This window comes from Pelodiscus sinensis, chromosome 22 (genome assembly GCF_052426305.1).
Source record: "Pelodiscus sinensis isolate ZL-2025 chromosome 22, ASM5242630v1, whole genome shotgun sequence".
Classification (NCBI taxonomy): domain Eukaryota; kingdom Metazoa; phylum Chordata; order Testudines; family Trionychidae; genus Pelodiscus; species Pelodiscus sinensis.
The window spans coordinates 28,218,726-28,225,764 of NC_143073.1; the positions used below are offsets into that span (position 1 = coordinate 28,218,726).

The 7,039-nt window shown below is 50.2% G+C and overlaps 1 long non-coding RNA gene across 2 annotated transcripts; it reads left to right on the top strand.

The window, feature by feature from the left end:
- The first annotated feature begins 648 nt into the window (after positions 1 to 648).
- On the top strand, positions 649 to 6,597 carry LOC149521904 (uncharacterized). 2 transcript variants are annotated; one of them, XR_016347721.1, is made up of 5 exons: positions 649 to 1,600; positions 3,763 to 4,023; positions 4,431 to 4,552; positions 5,129 to 5,282; positions 5,807 to 6,597. It is a non-coding gene; the product is annotated as an uncharacterized LOC149521904 (long non-coding RNA). The 2 variants fall into 2 exon arrangements; XR_016347722.1 differs by having other exon boundaries at positions 650 to 1,600; positions 3,763 to 3,826.
- The last annotated feature ends 442 nt before the right edge of the window (positions 6,598 to 7,039 follow it).

A 7,039-nucleotide genomic window follows, 5' to 3' on the forward strand; every position in this document is an offset into this window, starting at 1 on the left:
CAGTAGCCCCCCTCCTGAGTTTGAAACCCTGGATTTCATACATGAGGTGTGCTTAAAGCCCATGTCCTAACTCCAGAGGCAGTTCTTAAATGCAACAGAGTTTGAGCTGATGCGGCTTTGCCTTTGGGGCATGGACTTTATTATGCTTAAATCACCGCGCCCCTCTCATTCTTTATAACAAATGGACGGACATTCAAGCAGTTGAAGTATTGTTAGATCCTCATAAAAACATTGCTGGGTACTCCCCTTAAAAGATGGGGGGGGGAACCCACTCTGGCACAACAAATGCAGGAGCAGGGGCCCGCAAAAGTACCCCAAAACCTGATCTCTCCAGGCTTTGGTACAAAAACTTCCCCCCAAAATCCTAAAACCCAAATTTTAGGGAATATCCACTGCCATCACCCAAGTAGTCCAAGAAAACTAGGGATGAGATCACTTGGGAAACCTCCTCCCTAAAACATCAGGGGTACCTCAAGCTCTTTTTCCCCTCAGAGCTTGAAAAAGAAAAGAGAAAAACAAGCTGCAGTCTGTGCTAGCTGACTCCCAGCCAGTCAGACAGCGAGCTTACAGATAAAACTAGGACACCAAAATAAACCCATAGCAGGTTAATTAGAAAAGAAAACAAACTTTTTATTATCAAAACAATACTATCATTGCAAGTATAGTTGTAAGCAGGGGCTGAACTGCTGCTTGCTGTCAGCCAGCTGAAAGGAGGGGTGGGTGTGCCCACTACAGTTGTTTAGCTCTACAAGGTTGTTAACTGTTAACTGTTGACATGTAAATACTGCTCAGGAGAGAATCCAAGGTGTGGCTATGTAAATCCCATTCAGCCAGGGCTGATGGAGGGTCAGTGTTGGAATGGAATGTGGAGAATTGTATATAATTTGGGACTGTTGTGGGGGTCACTAATCATGCTACCCCTAAATGTGGGAACTGTCAAACATGCCACCAGTGCTTGCAGGAGAGACACCACCATCATGGTAAGAGGTCTCGGAAGAACAAGCCTCCCCCCTTCCAGAGTTGAGTGAACAGAGCTGGGGGAAAGGGTTAAAGGACTTGAGTCAGCCTGCTTCACACCTACCAGGTGTGAGCTATAAGACTGGCCCAGCCTGCACCTTTCCCCCTTTGTTTTAAGGACAGACCTAAAGCAGACTCCCTGAGGAGTCTTTTTGTTTGCTAGTCCAGTGAAAGCTGGATTCATTTGAGAGCTGAAATCACTGGTTTGGCTGAGAGTTGAAATCACTAAGCTGAAATCACTGGTTTGGCTGACAGCCAGACCTACTGCAGCCAGTAGAGTGGCAGCAGGCAAGGAGCGGCGACTAGCGGCATGGCGTGGAGCGGCGGCAGGTGAGGAGCGGCCATCAGCGGCGTGGCGTGGAGCGGCGGCAGGCGAGGAGCGGCCATTAGCAGCGTGGCGTGGAGCGGCGGCAGGCGAGGAGCGGCCATTAGCGGCGTGGCATGGAGCGGTGGCAGGTGAGGAGCGGCGACCAGTGGCGTGGCGTGGAGCGGCAGCAGGCGAGAAGCGGCGACAGGTGCCCAGCGGAGCGTCCAGAGGTGTGGGACGAGACAGCTGGTGAAGCGTAGCGGAGTTTCGTATAGGGTGCCCCCTACCTATCTCCCCACCCCCATTTCTACCCAGGTTGGGAGGTGAAACCCTGTGGGTGAACTTTGGGACTCTGGGTGGCACAGAGACTTGTGGGGACAGAGACTTTTGGGGAGTCGGTGGACTTCGAGCGAATCTTGGCCGGGGTGGGGGCTCATGTTTGGGTTATGAACTCTGTTTGTGGTGTTTTCCCCCAAGCTAATGCCGTATCAATTCTTCCTCTGTTTCATTAAATGTTCTTTTCCTACACTCAGACTCAGTGCTTGCGAGTGGGGAAGCATTGCCTCTCAGAGGCGCCCAGGGGTGCGTGAATTTCCCAGATCACTGGGTGGGGGCTCGAGCCGGTTCTTTGTGAGATTGACCCCAAGATATTGAACCCAGCCCTGGTTCCTGCCAGGCCTATCCGGCAGAAGGGCTACATAGTTAAGGTAGCTAGATGGTAAGGGCCACCAATTTGTATACTCAGAGGCTGTGTCTATACTGGCCACTTATTCTGGAAAATTAGCCGCTTTTCCGGAATAACTTGCCAGCTGTCTACACTGGCCGCTTGCTTTTCCGGAAAAGCACTGACGATCTCATGTAAGATTGTCAGTGTTCTTGCGGAAAACTATGCTGCTCCCATTCGGGCAAAAGTCCTTTTGCGCAAAACTTTTGCGCAAAAGGGCCAGTATAGACAGCTCAGCTTTGTTTTCCGCAAAAAAGCCCCGATTGCGAAAATGGCGATCAGGGCTTTTTTGCGGAAAAGCGTCCGTGCCAATCTAGATGCTCTTTTCCGAAAATGCTTTTAACGGAAAACTTTTCCGTTAAAACCATTTCCGGAAAATCATGCCAGTCTAGATGTAGCCAGAGACAATTCTGTGGGTTAGAAAGCTTCATTACAAAAGAGAAAAAAAAAACACTTTTAACATCAATTTGAAATTCCCAAACCATAAAACAATTAAAAACCTGATAGATTAATTAAACTTTGCCCTACTTACATATTGTGAAAAGACTTTTCTTAGAGAGAGCGAGACAGCCTCGCAGCTCCCTGTTACCTGGAAGAACCCACTCTACCTCAGACAGAGGAGGAAAAAGTTAAAAATTCCTTTGTTCCCAGTTTGAAATCCCTACCTGCATTGTTATTGGCTGACCAAATATCTGGCTAGGATAACCTGTTAACCACGAGGACTGACCAGCAGCCTGGTGCCCATGACGGGGAGAGTAGGAATGAGCGTTATGCTTTTGGGATGTGCATTTGGACCACTGCTATTAAACGTCTCACAAATGTTCTTGAAAAAGGAGAGACTAAAGGGATAAATAGTGACTAAATCAAAGTCGATAGGCACTTCCCCATTCCTCCTTTGAAAAGTACAAGAGCCCAGCAGGGACTCTTGTGCATTTCAAAGTAATGGAGCTTGGGTTCAGCTGGGGACTCTGAGTCCCCCACTGACCCCAGGCTCCATGCCGTGCTGCATGCCATGAGGAGCCCCAGGTCATGCTGTGTGGAACCTGGGGACAGCTGCGGAAATGCCACGCAGAGCTGGGGATCAGCTGGGGAGTTCTCAGCTGACCCCGGGTTCCATGGCTGCCCCTTTAAACGCATGGAGGTGGCTTTTCAAAGGGGCAGCTGCTGCACAGCTGATCCCTAGCTCAGCCATGCAGTGCTGCCACTTAGAAAGCTGGGGCGGGGGGGAAGGAGTACTTCAATCTCAGAGAGGCAGCAAGGTGTGGGGAATCGACTAGCTGACTAGTCAACAGACAACTATCCCATAAGCATTTGCTTATGGGGATAGACTCCTCTTTAACATCCCTAATCCAAAGCTGGTAGGAATGAGTTAAAAAGAGGTCTCACAAAACTGGACGTTTGGGCAACACAAGGGCATATGAATCCGTGTTAGCCAACACAACAGAAAAAAGAGAGGAAGTGGCATGTGAGGTGTGTTTCCATTTTTACTGGCTTGGACTCGAGCACATGGAAGATGAGCGGGTGTCTTGGCATAATCCTGATGTCAGCGGGGAGCTACAGCCAACTGACCCGTCAGCGTTCAGTCCGTGTCTTGTAGCAGAACAGCCATGTTGTAGAAAGGGTTGGAGAGGGAGGCAGGTACTGGACGGTCTCATGCAGCTGTAGCATTTTTGGCAGTGATACTTCTTCCATGGGTTATTTGCTGTTCTTGCAGAGGCCTGCTGTAGGCAATCGGAGCCACTCTGGAGATCCAGCTAGATGAGGGGCATCTGCCTGAAGTGAGTCTGAGTCACCTGCTGTTCCTATTGACAGTGGAGCTGTGGAGGTCTCTCGTGACAGTGTAGGAGCTGGTGTATGTTTTGTGAAATTATCTTCAGCCAGTGTCTGTGAAGCGAGGTGCCTCCTTGTGAGCAGAGAGATGCTTGTGATTTCCATGGGACAGATCCTGGGGAAGGCAGAGCTCTGCCCGTGGCTGGTAATTGTCTGGGATTGTCCTTTCCTGTCTGTAAGTAGCTGCACGTGGGTGGCTGCCCTTCAAATACAGCGATGTGGAGGGAGGGAGGGACGACAAACTACAGAGCATCTGTCCGTGTAATCACTGGACATGATCACATTGTTCTCCAGTTGCTTGCTCAATCATCACGTCCCTTAGAGGACCAGAGTATTCTGGGCAGGGTGTGGGTATAGTGGACTGAGGGTGTGGTGAAGTGGAGATGGTCATAGTTTCTTATAAATTATGAGCATTTTAGGACCTGGATAGGCCAGAGAGGAATAAAGAAGGGGTCTCCAGTGACCAGCAGTTAGGTGATGCACATGTTTATGTCTGTGTTTTGACCACTAGTGGTGGTTGAGTTTACAAGTCTCCTCTCATTCTCTTTTCAGTTCTCAGTGGCATTGGATTCATGAAAGAATGGCTGACTTGTGGCAGAGACTAAAGCCTTGAGCCCATCACTAGGGCTGGAAGCTAGCTAGTGCAATGAGTTTGGCAGTTTAAAAGATTCAAGGTATAAGTTATTTTGAATAATGTCTACGCTACACACTTATGTCAGAATAAGCTAACTACTTTGAAATAGAACATCCAAACTACAGGGAAGCCTTGAAATTAGTCTGAGTCAGGCTCCCCTAATGTTGACGTACTACATTGATTTAGAGTCTGAGGAAGCACTGGGGAGTAATTACTTTGAATGACTCTGGGGAGTAGTTATTTCTAAATAAGAACAGCTGAGCATATATACTGAAGACATTTCAAAATAACAATTTCTACATGAGGGTTATTCCTCATCACAAACAGGAGTCATTAGCCTGTTATTTCATAACTCCTAACTGCCTAGTGTAAAAATGCCACAACAGAGCAACAGTGACACTCGATGGCCACTTTTGGCAATGCATGCACAATTCTGTAATGCAGCAACTGTGACACTCGGGGTGTGTCTAGACTACAGGGATTGTTCAAAAAATCTTTACCTGCGTCTAGACAGCCGCCGCCTTCTGTCGACAGTAAATCAACAGAATGTGGCGGTTTTGTTGACAGCGGTAAATCTCATTTTACGTTTTACGAGGAATAACACTATTTTTGACAGAGATCTGTCAAAAAAAGGGAAGTGTGAACGCGGGGAAGATTTTTTGTCGAAAATAAAGGCCTCGGGGTAGAAGCCCTGGTGGACACTCCTGCCAGACCTTTCATCTCTATTGTTGCTGCCCAGACAACTTTGGGCACCGGGGAGGGAACATCAGGTGAGTGCTGTGAGGGTCCAACACACACAGGGCAGGGGAGGCGGGAGCAAAGCGGATGGTGCAGTACTGTGACATGTCATGCTGATCACATCCTGGGGGGAGGGGGCACACACATGACTGACCTCGGGGAGGGCCGTCCTACCCCTGCACCCGCATGGCTGCGAGGAACCACCTGCTCCTACAGACACTGATGCCAGGTACAGGCAGGGGTTTGGGACCCTGGGAATTGCCACACAGCTTCAGGCTTCTTAGCAACCTGCGGGAACCCCAACTGTGGCCTGGCACTTGTCTGTGCTGCTTGGCCATGGGGTGGGGGGAGGGGGGCAGGATGGTGGCCTGCACACTGTCTGGGCTTCAGGGAGGCCGTAGCTGCTGCTCAGGGCATACCACTCCTTGCTGAGACCACATGAGCATCCGCTGATCCTAGAGGACAGGCACTGACTGCTGAGGAGGGCATGCTGTCTCTCAGGAAAAGTGTGAGCATGCATGACTGATGACTTTTCCCTCTTGTCCTCCACATCCAGCCCAGCTGTCCAGGAGGGTGGGGGGGCCACACCTCTCCCACCTCCCAGATGGCTGCAGGGAACCCATCGGCACTGGTGCAAGTATTTGGACCTGGTGCGGCAGCACATCTCGGCCCTGCAAGGGATGCAGGAGACATGTAATCAGAGGATGCAGGCAGAGACAGAGCGGCGCAGTCGCTTGCTGGACGAGTTTGTGCAGCAGCTGTGGGAAAAAATCAAATAATTCCAATTGTGTCTAATGAGGGACTGTGCAGGAAATCAAAACTCTCTAACAGAAAACTGCTGTAAGGGTTAAAAGTTTTCCAGGCCTCTCTCCCTGTAACAGAGAGAAATCATCTTAACTCTAATCAAGACCCTTACAATGCCTATCTCAACTTCACGGAGACTCCTAGTCTGTCACAAATTGTCATGTAAACTCTTATCTTTATCACAGTTTGCCTTGTAGACTCCTCACTCAGGTTCTCATGCGCCTTTGTTCTGTAAAACTTACTTCTAGCACACCTGGTGTGAACAGAAACGTCTCAGAGTACTTCTGCTGAGACTTTAATATGTTAAAGAAAACAATCAACAACTAAACTGTCTGAAAATACTGTATAAAGGATCCCGGAAACTCTCTCACTCTGGTAGCTGTCAGCCTGCATGCATAATAAAATTTTCCTTTTGGATTTCTCTCCTGCCTCACTGCTTTGACCTCCAGCCTCGGACCCTTCTGGGGACTCTGTACCCCAGGGGAGCGAGATTTCCCCAACACAGCACCCTGCTATTTGCACTGCTATCTGGGAGGCCATGGCCTTCCCCGGTCCTGTGTCTGTTTCTGCTCCTCCTGCTCAGCCTGCCCTCCCCCCCCACCAGCTCCCCCACCCCTCCCCTCACCCCCCTGCCCCCCCCTTCACCCGCTGCCATCCCAGACTCAGGTACAGCCGCACCTCCTGCCCAGCCCCAGCCCGCACACGCAGCCATCTCCAAGCCGGCCTCCGCAGCCAAGGTGGCAGGGGTTCGTCATCCAGGTGGCACCCTCAGCCCTGAGCCTCCCTCCTCCCTTGCAGCTCGACATTCCCCTTCCCATCTGTGAGAGTCAGTAAGGGAAGCACTTTACTTTGTTAACAAACAATTTATTTTTGGGACTGGTTTGTGGCCTGTTTGGGAAGGTCACCAGTCTGGGGACTGTAAGGAGCCCCTAGTTTGAGCAATTTGCCCAGAGCAGATGAAGTCAGCTGTGCCCAGACCCGGCCC